The 18,715-nt window shown below is 48.7% G+C and overlaps 1 long non-coding RNA gene across 1 annotated transcript; it reads right to left on the bottom strand.

Moving 5' to 3' along the window:
- Positions 1-7,959: 7,959 nt before the first annotated feature.
- Positions 7,960-17,463, bottom strand: LOC121136878. The gene is made up of 3 exons (XR_005874052.1): positions 17,175-17,463; positions 8,804-8,857; positions 7,960-8,236 (listed from the first exon to the last, which is right to left on the bottom strand). It is a non-coding gene; the product is annotated as an uncharacterized LOC121136878 (long non-coding RNA).
- Between the last annotated feature and the right edge of the window lie 1,252 nt (positions 17,464-18,715).

The raw sequence follows: 18,715 nt of genomic DNA, 5'->3' as shown, positions 1-18,715 counted from the left end.
GGGGCTGGGAATCTAACCCAGGTCCACCGGAAGAGCAGTAAGTGCTCTTAACCATTGAGCCATCTCTCCAGCTCCCCAATTACTCTTCAGGATACAGAGAAACAGCTTCTTTCACGAAACTAGCTCTATTTCTCCCAGACACTGTTCTCTGGATTCCCATGAGCACTTGGTAGCCAGCCTCACAGGATGGTGTCCTGTGAACCTCGTGGCCCTCCCTCATGCCCTGGTGTAGTTCACCTCAGTGAGTGGAGCTAACCCAGGTGACCATCGGGAGTCGGCAGAAAGGACTGGCGACTTTCTGTCTTGTGTTCCCATCTCTCCTGCTGTAGAGAATATTAGACACCAGGTCTGGAGGCTGCATCTACAGCCGACGGGATGGTTTGCTCGGCCATGAGCCGAAGCTGCCAGCAGCCTGTGCTGGCGGCCGTTTTAGAACCGGACCTTCCTGCCCCTTCAGGCCTTCAAATGACTCCAGCTTCGGCTCAGGCACGGATGCACCTACACAAGAGGCCTGGAGTCGGATCACTGAGCAAGGCCCGAGATGAGGCTCAGCGGTAGAGCGCTTGCCTAGTGTGTGCAAGGCCCTGGGTTTGGCTTCTACCATGGGACAGGGCAGGAAGGAAAAGTGAAGTCAACTGCCCAGCAAAACTGCGTCCAAATACCTTACCTGCCGAAGACAAGTGTGTACCATTTTGTTAGCTGATAGTAAATTCACACGAGTGCCTTGTCCTATAAGTGTCTTCTCAGATCTGTAACTAATAGCTCTGAGGCTCCTGCTGGAAGGATGGACACTGCAAACATTCAGAAGGCAGATGAGCTGGCCTCTTCATTCCTTCAACACACATTTATAGATGCTTGTGTCTGCAGCAAAGGAGCAGACAAGAAACATGTGATGGAATCTTAAACACACTCAAGCACGCACACACACATATGCGCACACACGCATGCACACACATACGCACATGCACACACACATGCACTTGCATATGGACACATACACACATGCACGTGCCCATATACACACACGCACACACACATGTACACTTACACACACACACATGCACAATGATAGTCTCATAAGTGCCATAAATAAAAACTAAAGGATAAAGCCAGGCGTTGGTGGTGCATGCCTTTAATCCCAGCACTCGGGAGGCAGAGGCAGGCGAATCTCTATGAGTTCCAGGCCAGCCTGGTCTACAGAGAGAGCTCCAGGACAGCCTCCAAAGCTACAGAAAAACCCTGTCTCGAAAAAACAGAAAACAAAAAAAAAGCAAAAAAACAAACTAAAGGATGAAGAGAAAAGGAGGTACATCTACACGGGGTAAAGGCTGGTGAAGGCAGGCATCTCCCTGGAAGTGACATTTAGGACAGCTTTCAATGAGTAGCCATCACAGTGCCATGAAAGGGACCGGCAAAAGCACTCTGGGTGTCTGTACATGGCCAAGGGACTCAGACGTTAGCAAGAAGTGAAGTAAATTGGGGGTTCCCAGCATTGGACACGGTGCTTGGGGGGGCTCAGGGCCACATCCCCATGAGTTCTGTGCATCGTGTTTGCTATTTGGAATTTATTTATTTTTTTACAAAAACTTTATTTATTAATACTATTATTGTATATGGTTTTATACATATGGCAGGGGCAGACTGAATGAGGAGAATTCTGTAAAGCTGTCTCTCAACTTTTACCTTTCGGTGAGCTCTAACTCAGTGAGACATGGCTGCGAGCTCCTTTACCCTCTGAGCTGTCTTGCTGGCCTCTAAAAAGAGTTTTCTATTTTCAGCTCTTTGAAAATACATTACCCATATTGTTCATATTATCATATACACATCACTATAGTAAACTATTTATTCATATAAGTAGAAAAATAGATGTAGGCCTCCATTAAAATTTTCTAGGCATTTAATATTTGCTAATTTCAGTTTAGAAAATTTCCTCTCTGAGAGCCGGTGCATTTTTAACTCTGGTTTCAAATATTGTCTGCAGGCCCCTTAGACAGCCAGCAGGCCCGAGGCACCGTGCCCACAAAGAGCACACTGCCAACCGAGGCGGCTTTTCCAAAGCCATCTGGGGCAGCGAGGGAGGTGTCAGAGTTGGCGTGTGGCACCTCCAGAATGCCACACAAGCCCTTGGGGGTCATCCTGACACGCTGTGGTGGGAAGCAGTGGCGCTGGGCTCAGCAGCTGATGTCCACCTGCCACCTGGTACTAAATATAGCACATGCACAAAGGCCTCTCTGTGTGCAACCTCGGAGCTGGCTTAATTGGCTAGAATTGCCACAGAGGGAAGCTGTTAAGATGAATTGGAAATGGCTTTCTCCCCACAATTCTGGGGTGCCGAGGCCCACAGTAACAAAACAGCGCTGGTCTCAGTAACAGATAAACCCTCCCTTGCTTTGCGCATTAATCAGGCCTGGCACAGGGGATATTCACTTTTCTTACAGACCCTGTAACACAGGACATTTCGTTCAGGGTTCTGTTTCTTGGAGTGATAGACTAAATGCTTGCATTCACCCAGCGAGACACAAATGCTAATGTCCTAACTCCAGCACGAATGCATTTGGAGGTGGCCTTTTAAGGAAGTAAAGTTAACAAAGCCAAGATCCTAAGAGTGCAGGCAGCCCTGGACCCACAGGACATGCCCTTAGATGAAGAGATCAGCAAGTTAGCTTTGTCTTTTTGTTTCAACAGAGGTTACATTTAGCATGGTGGTGGCAGAAAGATGGTGGCGATTTTTTTGTTTGTTTGTTTGCTTTTTTTGAGACAGTGTTTCTCTGTGTAATCACTCTGGCTGTCCTGGAATTCACTTTGTAGACCAGACCGGCTTCAAACCCATAAAGATCCGCCTGCCTCTGCCTCTGCCTCCTGAGTGCTGGAATTAAAGGCATGCTCCACCACGGCTGATGGAGGCAGTTTGTAAGTTAGAGGAAGAAGCCTCAAAAGCATTTTAGTCTTGGACTCCAGCCTCCAGAGCTGTGAGACTTATGTAGTAAGATATCCACCCCACCCACACCTGATGCATTGACCACACCCATCTGGGCGTGGTCACAGGTGTGGACTTGAGGGAGAATAGTTTTAGATCTGGGGTCAGAGCACAGATGGCTCTCTCTCTGGCTTCTGGTTGGGTCATAGAGAGCAGCCTGAGTGCATCCTTGGAGTGGGAACTTTTGGCGATCATCTGCTTCTTGTGTGAGTGACTTTTCCCCAAATAAAATTGTATTTAACCTATACTGAACCCAGTCCCATGAATCTTGATCCGTGTATCCATATCTGGCACCCAACGTGGGGCACAAATCTACAATCCTGAGATTAAGAGTCTCATGCTCAGCCGGGCGTTGGTGGTGCACGCCTTTAATCCCAGCACTCGGGAGGCAGAGGCAGGCGGATCTCTGTGAGTTCGAGACCAGCCTGGTCTACATAGCGAGTTCCAAGACAGCCTCCAAAGCCACAGAGAAACCTTGTCTCGAAAAACCACAAAAAAAAAAAAGAGTCTCATGCTCTACCTACCGGCTATTGTTTCAAGTGGGTGGGTAAACATTTCGTTGACAGCCCCAGTGGAAACTTAGAGGCATCGATTGTTGTATAATGCAAACAATATGAAATTAAAAAAATTTCATAACATCTACAGCATTATAAAGTTAGGAAATAAACAGGCTCCAAAACAATACAGAGAAACCCTGTCTCAACCCCCCCCCCAAAAGTTAGGAAATAAAAGAACTGTTGACCATGTGGTCTAGAGTTTATATATTATCCTTCTGTGGTCTTTGATGGAGTTGAAGACATATACCTATGGTTATAGTTTTCTTTTGTTATGATAAAAGATAAGCTACATATAAAACTTTAGACTCACAAAGATAGACGATAGAATATTTTCTTTAAATCTTGCGAGGTGTTAATGGACTAAATATTGTAACTATAGCTCTTACTCCATAACTGTTTTGTTATATATAATTTGACTATATTAAAGTTAAAACCTTTCTTTTTATTTAGACAGAAAAGAGATGATGGGGATGTCCTTCTGTATATATATTTCTCTTTTTGGTTGATGAATAAAACACTGTGGCCAATAGGGCAGCATGATAGGCAGGTCTAGGAGATGAGGAAGATTCTGGGAAAGGTAGGCAGAGGGAGTCATGATGTAAGGAGTAAGAGGAGTAACATGTCTCTGGACATTTCACTGGTAAGATAAGACCACATGGAAATACTTAGATTGATAGAAATGGGTTAGAAACTAAGTCAGAGCTAGCCAATAAGAAGCTTTATATATTGGTCAACAGTTTCATAATTAATATAGTGTCTCATGTGTTATTTGGGGCTGTGGAACCAGGCAGGAAAACTGTGACAGACCTACATCTCTGTTATGTCATCAAGTGGGAGCTGGGAACCTGGCTTACTGGGGTAAAGGTGCTTGCAGCGCAAGTGTGAAGATCTGAGTTCAGATCCCCAGCTCCCATCTACAGAGCCTAATATAAAAAGCCAAAAAGCCTAGTGCAAGTGTGATGCCTGTAACCCCAGCGCTGGAACAGGTGAAGCAGAAATCACTGGAACTGCTAATCAGTCAGACGAGCCAAAAAATATCTTGTTCCAGGCTCAGGGAGAGACCCTGTCTCAAAAATATAAGGTGGAGAGAAATATAAGACAACCCATGTTCTACAGACCTTTGTGTACGTATACATGGGTGAACTCCCTCACACACACACACACACACACACACACACACACACACACACATACACACACAAAGTATTTGGTATTCTGTTAGAGTGCAAAGAACTAACTTAGTACCTTGCATCTGTAGTCTGAACCAACATCACTGAGCCCAAATCCAGGTCTAACAGCAAGAGGAAGCTTTATAACATGATGTGCCTGTGTGCGTGTGTGCGTGCATGTGTGTTGTGAGGGTTGTGTCTTGTAAGGGAAAGTATGGCTGACCTAAAGGCCATTGTCTCTTCAGGAATGGGGGCTACAGGAAGAGAGAAAACTATGAAGTTAGTGCTAGCTGACTTTCATCTTTGTGGAAAAGGAATTTTAGGGGAAGCTAGCCCAGAGCTCTGAATTGGGTTGGGCTATCTGTGAATGAATGGGGATAGACTTTAAAAATCTTTTGCTACACTGTTAAGAGAAGCTTTTTCTTTGAGAGAAGCCTTCCCACCAGCCTGGTTCTAGAGCCACATCAGTCCCAAATAAACACACAGGAGGCTATATTAATTATAAAGCTGTTGGCCTTGCTTGTTTCTTACTGCCTAGCTCTGACTTAAGTAATTACCCTGTAATTGTTAATCTAAGTATTTCTCTTACCGGAGAATAGTTCCGGGCTTCCTACCCCATGGCGTTACATCTTGACTCTCTTGTGTTTCTCCTTCCCAGAGTCCTCCTGGACTCCTAGTCCCTCCTATCTTGGTTCCCTATTGGCTCAACAGTGCTTTATTGACATAAGACTTCCCCAACACTACACAATTATAATTTGTTCCAAACGAGGGGCAGTGGTGTTGAAAATGTATGTGTGCCTTGTCAAAGACTTCGTAACAGATTTAGGTTCCCCTGCCCTTCTTCATCTCACATATCCTTGGGTGGATTAATCTTAAGTACCAAGTCTCATCAGTCAGTAGCAGCTATTTGGAATGCTATGCTAAGATTCCAAGACCACCTCAGGGATCAGTAAAAAGACAGAATCTTGATGTATTAGTAATGTCTGCTGGGGACAAACATGGAGAGAGAGGGACAACCACGCATTTGATAATTCTGTAAGTCACCCAATGATTAGGTCTAGTTCCACATGCATTGCTAACATTCACATGTTTATTATTTATTGTCAGCTATTTGTATAGCTAAGATTTCTTGACTTGACTAGCTATAGAGGGAAAACAAGAGTAACTGGGAAAAAGTGGTAAAGAGCACTGACCGCTCTCCTAGAGGACCTGGGTTCAATTCTCACACCCACTTGGTGGCTCATAGCTATGTGTAACTCTAGCTTCAGAGTATAATCACCCTCAGAGGGCATCAGGCAAAACACATACATGTTTTAAAAAATATATAACAATTTTCTAAAATGTATCTTCAGTGGTAGGGCCAGCGGGTAAATGTAGTTGCTACTCAAGCCTTGAGTTTGATCCCTGGAACCCATGTAAAAGTGGAAGAAGAGAACTGACCCCAGGAAGTTGTCCTTAAATCTTCATGTGTGTGCTGTGGCGTGTGCTCTCTCCTCCCCTCACTCATGCCCTCACACACACACACACACACACACACACACACAATGATGGTGATGGTGGTGATGATGATGGTGGTGGTGATGATGATGATGGTGGTGGTGTAAAAGTTGTTTTAAGGAACACCTTATGACAGAGACAGGATTTGAACTCTATACCATGCTGGGAGTTTATCAGTCCAACTGAGGACTGGCCAGCTGGAGAGACCAGTGGACAGCCCATATGAGGCAGCAGACCTCCAGGTGGACACAGAGAGGCCCAACTGAGATGTTCCTACCAGGTGTGTGAGGGAAACCTTGATGGTTTCAGCATGAACTGTGGCTCATTTCAGCCATGTGAGAGCACCCCGAGCGAGACCAGCAGAAGACCCCGCCAACGATGCCACAGGCAGCTCAGAATCATGAGAGAGGTACAGCGGTGGTGGTTTGAAGCCACCGTCTTTTAGACTGGTTTGTTCTGTAGAAGCAGATAGCGGGAAGGGGTGGCTTATTTGTAAAGGTGGCACCTAATAAGGTTGAGGGCAAGAATGAGGGACATGGAGGGAATCGTGTACAGGAGAGAGTTTGAGGTGCGTAAGGACCTGAAAAGAGCCAGCGCAGGTCAAACGCAGAGACACCATGACCACGGTAACTCTTATAAAGGAAAATGTTAATTGGGGCTGACTTACAGTTTCAGAGGTTGAATCCATTATCGTCATGGCAGGAAGCATGGCGGCGTGCAGGCAGACAGGGTGCTGGAGAAGGAGCTGCCGTTCTACATCCAAGGATCAGCAGGCAGCAGCAGGAGATCGCGCCACACTGGGTGTGGCATCTGAGACCTCAAAGCCCTCCCCATAGGGACACACCTCCTTTAACAAAGCCACACCCACTCCAACAAGGCCGCACCTCCTAACAGTGCCACTCACTTTGGCCAAGCATTCAAACACGTGACTTTATGGGGGGGGCATTCCTATTCAAACCACCACAACTGGCTCTTGTGTGTAAGAAGAGATTCAGGCAGACTATGGGAAGGCAGAAAGAATGCTTTCATGGCCACCGTCATTGCGTCCTGGAGGGGTGACGGTGGCTTGGAGGAAGAGGGCTGACTGAGAAGGTGGAGAACGGCAGGGGCACGCAGCGCCGGCTCGTCGGGAGGTAGGATACACAGAGCCGCAAGATGCTGAGGAGTGAGAAAGAAGTGCCAAAAATGACTCCCAGATCCCTGACTTGACAACTGGGCGGGGGCTGGTGCCATTTACTGAGATGGGGAAGCCGTGGGAGGATGAGGTTTGGGTTAGGGGAGGCAGATCAAGAGTTCACTTCTACACACGTGGGGCTGGAGCTGTCAGCGAAGCCAAGCAGTGCCGTGAGTAGGCGGCTGAATATACAAGTTTACAGTGGAGCAAAATGATCCGGGCTGGGGGTATTCATGTGGAAGTCATCTGCCTAAGGATGATATTTCAAGCCAGGAAAGAGATGAGGATGCCTAGGGAAAGAGAGGAGTGGGGGGGGGTGGTGGTAAAAAAAACAACCTTCAAAAATGCTAACACTAAATATCAGTCCAGGAGCAGATCTAACGGTTCTGCATATTTAGGATAAAGATTAATGATACACCCCACCCCCAAGCATCCTCCTCTGGCTGCGCCTTTCTGGCCCCCTCTTCCTTCCCCTGTAATGTAGCATGGAGTCCTCCCACACACAGGCCATTCCCTCTCAAAGGTCCTTTCTCTGAGTGACACGCCAGGAGTGACTGACCAAGCCATGTTAGAGATGGACAAATGGACACTAAACAAACAGCAGGTCAGCCCAGCCAGGCTAGCTGAGTTCCGCTAGGGTGTTGCTAAGAGATTCTTAATCCCGTTTCCCCGTCTGTAGGGAAGGGCTGCGGGCTCCGGAGAAGGCCCCCAATCGCAGGAGCCCAGGCACTGACAAGCCTCGGTGGTGGCTGAGAGCGAGGCTGCTTCCCCGAGCAGAAAATAAATGGCCTTTAGACTTCAACAAGTCATGGGTGTCAGAGGGTGGCTCGCCTGCTTCACTCCAGAGCTTGGAGATGGATTGCTAGGGAAAAGCAGAAACCTATAAATGCAGAGCCGAGAGTTTTCCATCTTTTGCTCATTTACACCACAGACATTTGCACTGCAGAGATGCCAGGCTCAAACAAATATGCAAGCATGCCACTGTCGCCCTCAGAGTCCCGGCTGGAATAAGTGGTCTGAGTTCTCCATCATGCTGTTCAGGTTCCCCAAGTAAGGTTTCTATCTTGGTGATGATACATGGTGCTCTGAAACTAAGGCTCAGTAAACACACACACACACACACACACACACACACACACACACACAATCCCCCAGAGATACAGTTTGACAACACACGTCCAGGGTGGAGGATATAGCTTAGTGGTACAGCATCCACTTATCATGGCCAAGGTCCTGGGTTCCATCCTGTTGCATGAGATTTTTTTTGTCCTGGCTGGTCCTGTCACCCTTCTCAGACCCAAAGAAACACACGGATGCTATATTACTTATAATACTGCTGGCCGGCGACTAGGGTTTCTTATTGGCTAGCTCTGTCTTAATTATTAACCACAGCTACTAATCTATGTAGTTCCACGTGGTCTTGGCTTACCGGAGAATGCCAACCTGTAGCTCCGTTGCCTGTTACATCTCGACTGCTCAGCGTCTGGGCAGAGAAGAGAGAGATTTCCTCTTTGTGCCTGCTATATCCTGATTCTGCCCAGCTATGTCACTTCCTGTCTGGTCAATCAGCCAATCGGTGTTTTACTCATTAACCAATAAGAGAAACATATACACAGAAGGATATCCCCCATCACCATCCTGGGTGCCACAAGACAAAAGGAAATAAGAAAATTCCAATTAACAATTAATGGCAATAAAATCCCCCAAACTCAAGTATCTAATATTTGCTTTTGCAAGACAGGGCTCAACCTGAAGGCTTCATGAAGTTAGAGACTCGATCTGCACAGCAATGTACAGGTTCCCCTAGATGGGTCCTCAGCATATGAACCAAATTTGGTTTGTGGAGTAGATGCTTCTCTTCAAAGAGAGGAGCGTATGGAAGGTCCCAGCTGATCTGGGAGTACACCTGTCTCTATACGGGCCTGGGCTTTATTCCCTTCTAACAGTGATATCCAAGTGTGGTTCTCCCAACCAGCAGATCAACCTCCCCTCAGAATTCGTCAAGCCCACTACGGGAGTCCTGAATGGAAACTTAGGGTGGGGCCCAGAGCACTGTATGAACAAGCCCTGCAGCCGTGTCTGAAGCGATTCTAACTAGCTGAGTTGCTCCATCAGTATGGCTTCCATTCTGTAATAAACTCTAACTTTTAAAGTTTGCTTCTATGTTCTATGTATGTCTGTGTACCATGTATGTCTGTGTACCACATACATGCCTGGCGACCACAGAGGCCAGAAGAGGGTGTTGGATCCCCTGGAGTTGGAGTCACCAATGCCTGTGAGTTGCTACACGGGTGCTGAGAATTGAACCGGGATCCTCTAGAAGAGCCGCTGAGGCTCCTTCCTCTCGGATGAGTCTAGCTGAGTCAAGTTGACACATGAAACCAGCCAGTACAGCCCTTTAACATTTGAGGAAATAGCAGAAGCAGGAAGATGTCTCTGGAATAGCGCAGGCCCCTCCCCGAAGCTAGCCACTGAAGGAATCGCCTGTGTTTCCTGGGAGAAGCCCACTCTGTACCTGGGAGGCAGGAGCACTCTGGGCTCCGCGGAGGCGGGGCACAGAGAAGATGGAGAGGGTGGGGCTTGCTAGGCTGCCCCAGTCAGCCATCACATGGCGCCTTTTATCCCAGACTTGTGCACTTCTGCCCACTCGTCAAGCCTCGGTATAAAACCACACTCGGCTCCCTGTTGTGCTGGGGCTGCACTTTTGAAGGCTCCTGCATCATGCATAACCAAGGCAGAAAACGAACTCCTATGCTTTCCCTTGATGACTATCTTACTAGATACGCCCTAGCCCCATTCCTAAAGATGGGTGAGGAAAAGAAGTCTTTCCCCTTACAAGGGCCTTCTGGAGAAACCAGGACTCATCTGTCCCTCAAGTCAGGCTTGGAGCAAGCTTTCCTTCAGCTAACACCCAGCCAGCAGCGTGAACACGTGTGAATAGTAAATGCGTGTATACATTCCTGTGTATGTGTACACACCTGTGTGTGCTGTGCATTGGCAGGGCGAGGAGACTGCATGAGAAGCGTCTTGTTACATGCGTCACCACCAACAGTGGCCATCATCCTGCTCTTAAACCATAGGCCGTTATATCCAGGATCTTAGTATCTTAAGCCAGGGTCTGCAGCATCCTAGGACTGACTCATGTACTGCCACCAGCAAGCAGTGTTGTCATGTCTGTGGCCCCTCCACCTCCGCATCCTCCACACCCCAACTCCTCAGGCCTTGCACGGGGCCAAGGAACGTGCACGTAAAAGACCCTCTACGCCAAGCCATTCTGTACCGCACTGAGGAGACTGATACACAGCTCCCCCTTCTCTCTGGGGCAACGCTTTGGGGAAGGAAAACAGCACTGTGGAGCTGAAAAAGGGGAAAATTCTGGAACAGGCTCTGCCTAGCTGCACTGTTTCATCAGAACGGCTTCCTTCCTGTAATACATTCTACCTGCATACTATTTTTTTTTTGAAAGCTACAGGAGGGAGGAGCTTTATTTTCATAACAAGAACCCTGGAGAGGACAAGCAGGACGCCAGCATAGGGCCATCCTGGAGTGCTGCAGGGTCCCCGAGTTTCCCCATCAGCATCACTACTCAGGAGCAGGGAGACAGTGGGACACCCATGGTTGAGATGGATGTGGGTGGTGTCTACTTGGTGTCTGCTTGGCCGGTACCCGTCAGGCTGTTGGCTGCTCCTGGTAATGCCTACACAGGGCGGTCATCAGATCCCTCCTGCCTGTTCTTGGCAGAAAGGAGGCTGTGTCAGCCATTTGTGTGGGCTGAAAAGCCTGGGAGCCTCCCCCGGGGCAAAAGAAGTCTCTAGAGACCCCGGGAAAGCAGGAGAGCAAGTGGGCAGCATCAATATTGTAGGAGGGTCAGGGAAAGGAGGGGTCAGCAAAGCCAGAGACATAGTGACTCGGGACTTGTTAGCACATGTGCCACTCTGCCAAGTGGAGGGACTGATTTTTATGCTTCATTAAATTTACCTTCAAAGTCGGGCAGTGGTGGCGCACGTCTTTAATCTCAGCACTCAGGAGGCAGAGGCAGGGGGATCTCTGTGAGTTCGAGGTCAGCCTGGTCTACAAAGCGAGTTTCTAGGACAGATTCTAAAGCCACAGAGAAAGCCTGTCTCGAAAGACAATAACAACAAACAGTTTCAAACACCCTTACTTGGCCAGCCCTGCCGTGCTGGAAGCCAGCCCTGTTGAGAATCTCAAGTGGACGGAGTTAGCCCCCGTGGCACTATTATGTCTCGTCCTGACCTTTCCTTCAGATTATCCTAAATTTCAAGATGACAAAAAAAGGACAAACCACCCTCAAAGAAAACTCAGACTGGCTGCCACCCCGAAACAGCAATTTCCCCTGAGACCTAGACACCAGTCAAGGAAGTCAGCAGCCAGCTTAGGGTACCAAATGCACAGACCAGCACTTCCTACATCTGTTTGCTCCCTAGATAACCTCAGGACTGCCCGGGACACCAGGCGCTTGCCTTTTAAGGACGGCCACAGTGAAAGCAAGCTTCTTTCCTCTGTATCAACAACACTTTTTGTCTAGGTTTGGTTTTGGGCAAGCGGCCCAGCCTGGTCTGTTGGGGTTCCAACAGACAGACCTCTGTGCTGGGAGGCCTGTGACAGAATGACCAGCCGTGTCTCAGCACTGGACAGAGCTGGCTTATGGTGGGGTCCTTAGGTGGAGAGCAGCTCCGTTACTCCTTCCTCATGGCGGGCGGGATGGCAGCCTCTGCTCCGGGGTGAGTCTGAGCTTTGGCTTATCTCACCACGGCGAGCGAGCAGTCGGTGCTAGGGCTGTCAGCTTTGCTAGGCTCAAGGTCAAGGGTCTGTTCATGGCCAGAATACAATCTCAGCTCTGCAGCTCTAGAGGAACGTGGCAGAAACACATGGAGGTAAGGCCCCTTGCGTCCTTGGAGTATAGAGAGGCCTCTAACCACCCCAGGCATTGCTCTCCCTGCTTGCCACTGGATAGATAAAAAAGGATAATCAAGTATACAATAAAACAAGCTACTCGGGAGGTCAGCGGCTTAAGTCGGTGGGTTTCACTGTGCATGTTTGAACTTATAACCTTTCTGCTTCAGCCTCTTGAAATGTAGTTCCCAGCTATGGCAGCATTCTTAAAAGCCAAAACACTGCAAACACTCTGTTGTGGGAGAAACAAATGAGCCCTGAGATAACTAAACAAGGGAAAACCAAATTCCTCATACGGAGAGCCGTTAGTCACTGTAGACAGACGTCACAGTTCTCTGGCAAAGCCTACAAAGGACCTCCAAGGCCAGCGCCAAACCCCCGCTCCAGCAAGGACAGGGGCCTGTGCAAGACTCAAGCAGGACATAAGTGAAGTCCCAGAGGAGGGAGAGGATGGGCTGTAACTGGAAGAACTATATCACAGAGCTCCAGAAGACATACCAGGAAGATCTAGAAGAGCAGGAAAAGATCAAATGAATTCCTGGATTTGAGCTCCCCTGTGTAAGGACTCAGGCATTATGCTGCCCGCCCCTGTCACCTGGCAGAATGCACTCAGGCAGTGCCCTGGTCAGCCCAGGGTTCCATGACTACTAATCTGCATGAAGGTGCTAAGGACCCCTTCAAAAGATAAACCCCGCCCACTTATGCCTTCTTTCCCTCTCTCTTTCCTACTGTCCCCCAGGAGCAGACAGGACTTTTCCTGTCTCTCTCTTCTCTGTCCTCTGTGTCTCTGTGTCTCTGTGCCGCCAAGGTCCCCCTCTCACTTTATCATAGCACCCTGAAAGTGGTTCCCTGATTTGGGGAGAGAAAGGGGATAATTGATGGAGGGGCCAGGAGAAGGTAATTGTGGGGGAAAATGTGGTTTGAAAGACAGTTGTCCCCAAAGGGAGTGGCACTATTAGGAGGTGTGGCTTTGTTGGAGTAGGTAGGTATGGTACCCTTTGCTGGAGGAAGTGTGTCACTGTGGGGGCAGGCTTTGAGGTCTCTTTTGCTCAAGCTTCCCTCAGTGTGACATGGAGACCTCTGCCTGTCGCCTTCTGATCGGGATGTAGCCTGCACCATGTCGGCCTGCACGGCACCATGTCCCCTACCGTGATGATAATGGACTGAAACTCTGAGCTATAAGCTGCCACCTCGATGAAATGTTTTACTCTATAAGAGTTGCCACGGTCATGGTGTCTCTTCACAGCAATAGAAATCCTAGCTAAGACAGGAGTTGTTACAAGGGAGTCAGTTATTACTGTGATAGGCTGCCCCGTGTTTTTGTTTGGTGCAATGTGGACTTTGGCACTTTGGGTTAGGAAAGTGGTGGAATGCTTTAAGTGTTGCTTAGTGGTGTCTGCTAATAGAAGCATGGAAGACCATAATGCTGAGAATGATTTGAACTCTGGGCATCTGTCTAAAGAGGTTTCAGAGGCGAAAATATTAAAACATGGCCTAGAGGTCATTCTTGTGGTATTTTGGTGAAGAATGTTGCTGCTTTTTACCCTTGTCCAAAGGAGTCTGCCTCAGGCTAAAGGGAAGATTTTTGGATTGATTCTGTTGGCAGAGGAAATCTCAAGACAGCCTAGTACAGACTCTGTCGTGTGGTTATTAGTCTTAACTCTGACGGAGATTTATAAGGAAAAGGAGCAAATTGAGCAAATAAAAATACAAAATGCACAGATTGAGAAAAGGGGGCACCAGGAGGTGGACTAGAGCTAAATCCTGCATTCAAGGAGATAAACAGATTAAGAAATGGAATAAAGGGAGTGGTAACCCCAGGGCAAGATTCCACCCAGCTAAGTTTCCAACTTTCAAAAAGGAATTAAGGAAAAGCATAGAGCCAGGTGTAGGTGTAGTGGCCACCTTTAACCTCAGCACTACAGAAGGCAAAGCCAGGCTGATCTCTGAGTTGGAGGCCAGTTTGGTCTACAGAGCGAGTTCCAGCACAGCCAAGCTTAGACAAGTGAAGAAAACCATGGAAAACAGAAAGCTGGTGAAGATGTAGTTGGAAGGTCTCTGAGTTCAAAGCCAGCCTGTGCTGTGAGGATCCTAGAGACCACCAGGGAGACAGACCCACTGAACGATAAAAGCAAGGTTTTACTATTTCATCCAATCATGACAGGGACCTTGGCTAGCTGACTGACATAGCAGCTTCCAGAGGGAGTGAAGTTCCCAGTCTGCTGCTAGGTTTTAAAGACAAAAGTTACAGGATTACATCAGTAGGTACAGGTTGGTTTCTGATTGGTTGACATTTGGGGACAATTAGGAGAATTTCTCAAGGTCAAATTTTGACATGAAATACCTGTGTACTGAATATTCTCATTGGTCAGTGCTGAGAGTGAACATTCTGTGGTTTTTATGGCTTAGTCTTGTTTACTTGCAGGTGGCCTATTGTACATAGATACCAATAGTTTTTGGAACTATATATCCTGGAATCTACAGGGGAGGTTTTTGGTTTCCCCTGGAGTTTCTTTTGTGGCCAAATAGTTCCCAGGAACCAAGTATCTAGGAGGCTGGGGGTAGGGAGGTCTGGAGTTTCTTTGTGTTCAGTTTTGGCCCTAGGCTCCAGGAGGCCAGGGGATCTAGAGTTTCTTTGTGCTGAGTCAGAGGCCTACATGTCTTCTCTGTGGCCTGTCATGGCTGCTAAAGCAGGGGGCTGAGTGAGGGTCTGGTCCCTTCAACCTGGTCTACAGATTCAGTTTCAGGACAGCCAACCTTGGACAGTGAGGGAAACCACACAAAACAGAAAGTGGGTAAAGATGTAACTGAATCAGGGGACCATGTCCCAGCCCCAGCATGCCGCAGAACTTGGCAGCTTCAGTCACGTAGTTCTGGTTTTAAGGTTAGAAGGAAGGGGCTATGGAATATTCCTCCTCAACTTAGGAAAGCCACTGAGGCCAGGCAAGTGTCAGGGGTGTCCCTGGATGGAGGCCTAGAGAGAGCATTGCATGAAGCTGTGAAGGAGAAGCCTGCATTGTCTTGGAGACCCCAAAGTGCTGGAGATGACAGTGCCCTGGGATTCCTGCTGAGGAGAGCTGCTGACAGGAAATGGAACCGGCCCTAGAGAGAGGAGTGTGCTGCAGTGAACAATGCTGAAAGGAGCTGGAGATCTGAAGAAGATTTTGACATCAGCCGTGGAGATGCAGAGTTTGGAGCTTGCCCAGCTGGTTTTCAGTCTTGCTTTGGTCTGGTATTTCCTCACTACGCTCCCTTCCCTACGTTTCGGGATGGTAATATATATCCTGTGCCATTATACGTTGGAAGCATGTGATCTGTTTTCTTTATTTTAATTTTACAGGGGATTACAGTTAAGGGATTGTATGATCTCAGAAGAGACTTTGAACTTTAGACTTTTAAATGAGTTTGAGACTAAGAGACCATGGGAACTTTTGAAATTGGACTGAATGCATATGGCTACAAGGCTTGGGGACCAGGGAGTGGTTTAAAAGAAAATTACCCCCAAAGGCACTATTAGGAGGTGTGGCCTTGTTGCAGGAAGTGTGTCACTCTGGAGGCAGGCTTGGAGGTCTCATATGTGCTCAAGCCATGCCCAGTGTCTCAGATTACTTCCTGTTGCATACATATTGATATATAAAACTCTCAGCTCCTTCTCCAGCACCGTGTCTGCCTGTACTCCACCACGTCCCACCATGATAATAATGGGCTAAACCTCTGAAACTGTAAGCCAGCCCCAATTAAATGTTTCCCTTTATGAGTTGCCACGGTTGCTGGGCGGTGGTGGCACATATCTTTAATCCCGGTACTTAGGAGGCAGAGGCTTGAGGATCTCTGAGTTTGAGGCCAGCCTGGTCCACAGATTGAGTTCTAGGCTAGCCAAGCACAGCTAAGGCTATACAGAAAAACCCTGTCTTGAAAAAATCCAAAACCAAACAACAATGCTTGGTTACCCCCTAACATTCATGACACTATTCACCAGTGGGCATATCTCTCAGGCTGGTCGTTATGATAGCTTACCACAGGGTTTGTAACTGGGTGAGATACCTATTTTTCTCCTCTGGGAGCATGTATAACACCTTCTAGCACTATGAATGCTAGCTAGGAGGGGTGAGTACCAGCTAGATTTCTCCATATTCTATGCCATAAGGGCGTGGTATCTTTAGCAACAGGGTTTCACCATCAAGTTGGAGAGGGTAACCCATAGCATTGGCAAAAATCTGTAATGTTTGGAGGGATGTGTAGGATCCCTTGGCCAATGACTCAAAAAGAAGCAACCCATTCCTGTTACTTGGGGACTTCACGGTAGCATATGACTTCTAGGTTTTCATATGATTTTTCAAAGGCCTTTAGTATTACCTACCCCCCCCACCTTGAGAAAGAGAAGAAACCTGGGTACCAGGAGCTGGCTACTGTGGTGCATTCCTGGCATCCCAGCACTTCACAAGCTGAAGGTAGGTGAGTTTGAGACCACCCCTCCCAAAGAAGAGTGAAGGAAAGGAGGGAGGGAGGGGAAAGGATGGAAGGAGGGAGGGAGAGGGTAAAGGAGGGGGGAGGGGAAGGATGGAAGAGCAAGAGAAATAAACAATGGAAGAACACAAAAGTGGGTTTCAAAGGAAAGTTAACCTGGGCTAACACCGCCCCTCTGGGAACTTGGTGAACCTGGCACTGTCCCCACCAGCCACAGCATCAAGAGACACCTAAGTCACACAGGAATGGGGTCTAGATCCTGTCACAACACTAGAGAAGTGACTTCCGCCACGGGCACCGAGAACAAAGGGACGCTTAGGAGGAGCCGGCCACTGTGAGAGCAGAAACAGAAGCTGATCTGTCCCCTCTGTCTCACACAGGGGCAGTCCGTGGGAAGCCCCAAGGGGAGGACACTCTACCTGTTGTGGTCCAAAACAGGGCCAGGTGGCACCGCTCTCCCTGGCAGTGTAGCTCTCCCTGGTGGCGTGAGGACAGACTGATAACAGAACTGTGGACAGAGGTCTCCCAGCCGTGCAACCGTGCAGCCCTTCAGAGGTTAGTGACAAGAGATGACAAAGTGCTCACGCCCACCGATACGGCAAGAGGCAAGTCTGTCATTCAGGGCACCTAGCGCCAGCCTCCTTCTAGAGAGGCCGGTGCTGCTAGGTCAGTGTCTCTGGGGGGTGACTCATATCTCAGCCTCCCTGACTCGGGCACTGGCAGCCACGCCCCCTCCTGCTTGAGACAGGACTGCTTATTCCTTTACTTATTTATTCCATTCTCTCCCCACCCCAGCCGATGACTAATGGGCTCCTATCACCCCCAGGGCATGCTGGGAGGACACCACTAGCCCTGCAATTATCTGGGTCATTCAAGACCAAGTCAATGTCTCCACCTCCAACCCCCAGCATCAGCTTGGTTCTGAAATCCCGCCCCCGCCTCTGCCACCACCCACCCTGCAGCAGGCTATTCTTCCAGAAGACCTAGGTTCAGTTCCCAAGCAACCCACATGGTGGCTCGCAGCCGTCCATAACTCCACTCCCAGGGGATCCAATGTCCTCTATGGCCACCAGACACCCATGTGGTGCACAGACAAACACGTAGGTGAGATACCCATGAATAAAGATAAAAGGAAACCACTGAGAAATAGCAACACAGAACAAAGCACCCTTGACTACATAAAAGAGGGCGTGGATGAGACAGACAGCAAACAACTGTCAGGCAGCGCTACGGGGAGCACGTGCAGCGGGGAGCACGTGCAGCAGAGAGACGTGTGCACAGACGGAAGACCTGGCTTGCTCTAACGGAGCTGGGAACGCCATCGGCGGAGACGCGACGAGGAGGCTGGGTTTCGAGCCACTCCGAGGCGTTCGCCACGCATCAGCGAAGTTAACCGTAGAGAAATGAGAGCAAAGGCACTAAACTCTACTGTGCGACACAGAGGCCGTCCAATGTCTGCTGGGTAGAGTGCTTGCTTAGCATTTGTAAGACGTGGGATTCACTGCCCAGGACAATAAGTGAGCAAGTAAACGCATAAATAAGTAAATGAAACGTTCAGTGAGCAGAGGCTCTACTCTTCCCCCTTCGTCGTCTTTTTCTTCTCAGCGCCGAGGAACAAACCCAGGGCCGCTCGCAAGCCCTTAGCCCCAGCAATACCCCTCAGCCCTTGGTTTTTTGAGACGGGGTCTCACTATGCAGCCCAGGTCGGCTTGAGACTCACGGCCCTCCTCCCTCGGCTTGTTAAATGCTGGGGCTGCAGCGTGGTCCGCTGTCCCCACCCGGGTCAAGTCTCAATTCTTGTCTTTGTTCCTCGCTTTTCTTTTCTTTCTCGCGCTAGGCAAGCCCTTTACCCCCAGTCACATCCCCAGCTGTTTTGGTCCCCCTACCCTGTTGCTCCTCTCTGTGGTGGCTTCTCACCTGGGACTGAACCTGGCAACGCCAGCCTTTCATTTGCTGTTCG

This window comes from Mesocricetus auratus, unplaced genomic scaffold (assembly GCF_017639785.1).
Source record: "Mesocricetus auratus isolate SY011 unplaced genomic scaffold, BCM_Maur_2.0 Super-Scaffold_100676, whole genome shotgun sequence".
Lineage (NCBI taxonomy): Eukaryota > Metazoa > Chordata > Mammalia > Rodentia > Cricetidae > Mesocricetus > Mesocricetus auratus.
This window is presented reverse-complemented; position numbering and strand designations above follow the sequence as displayed.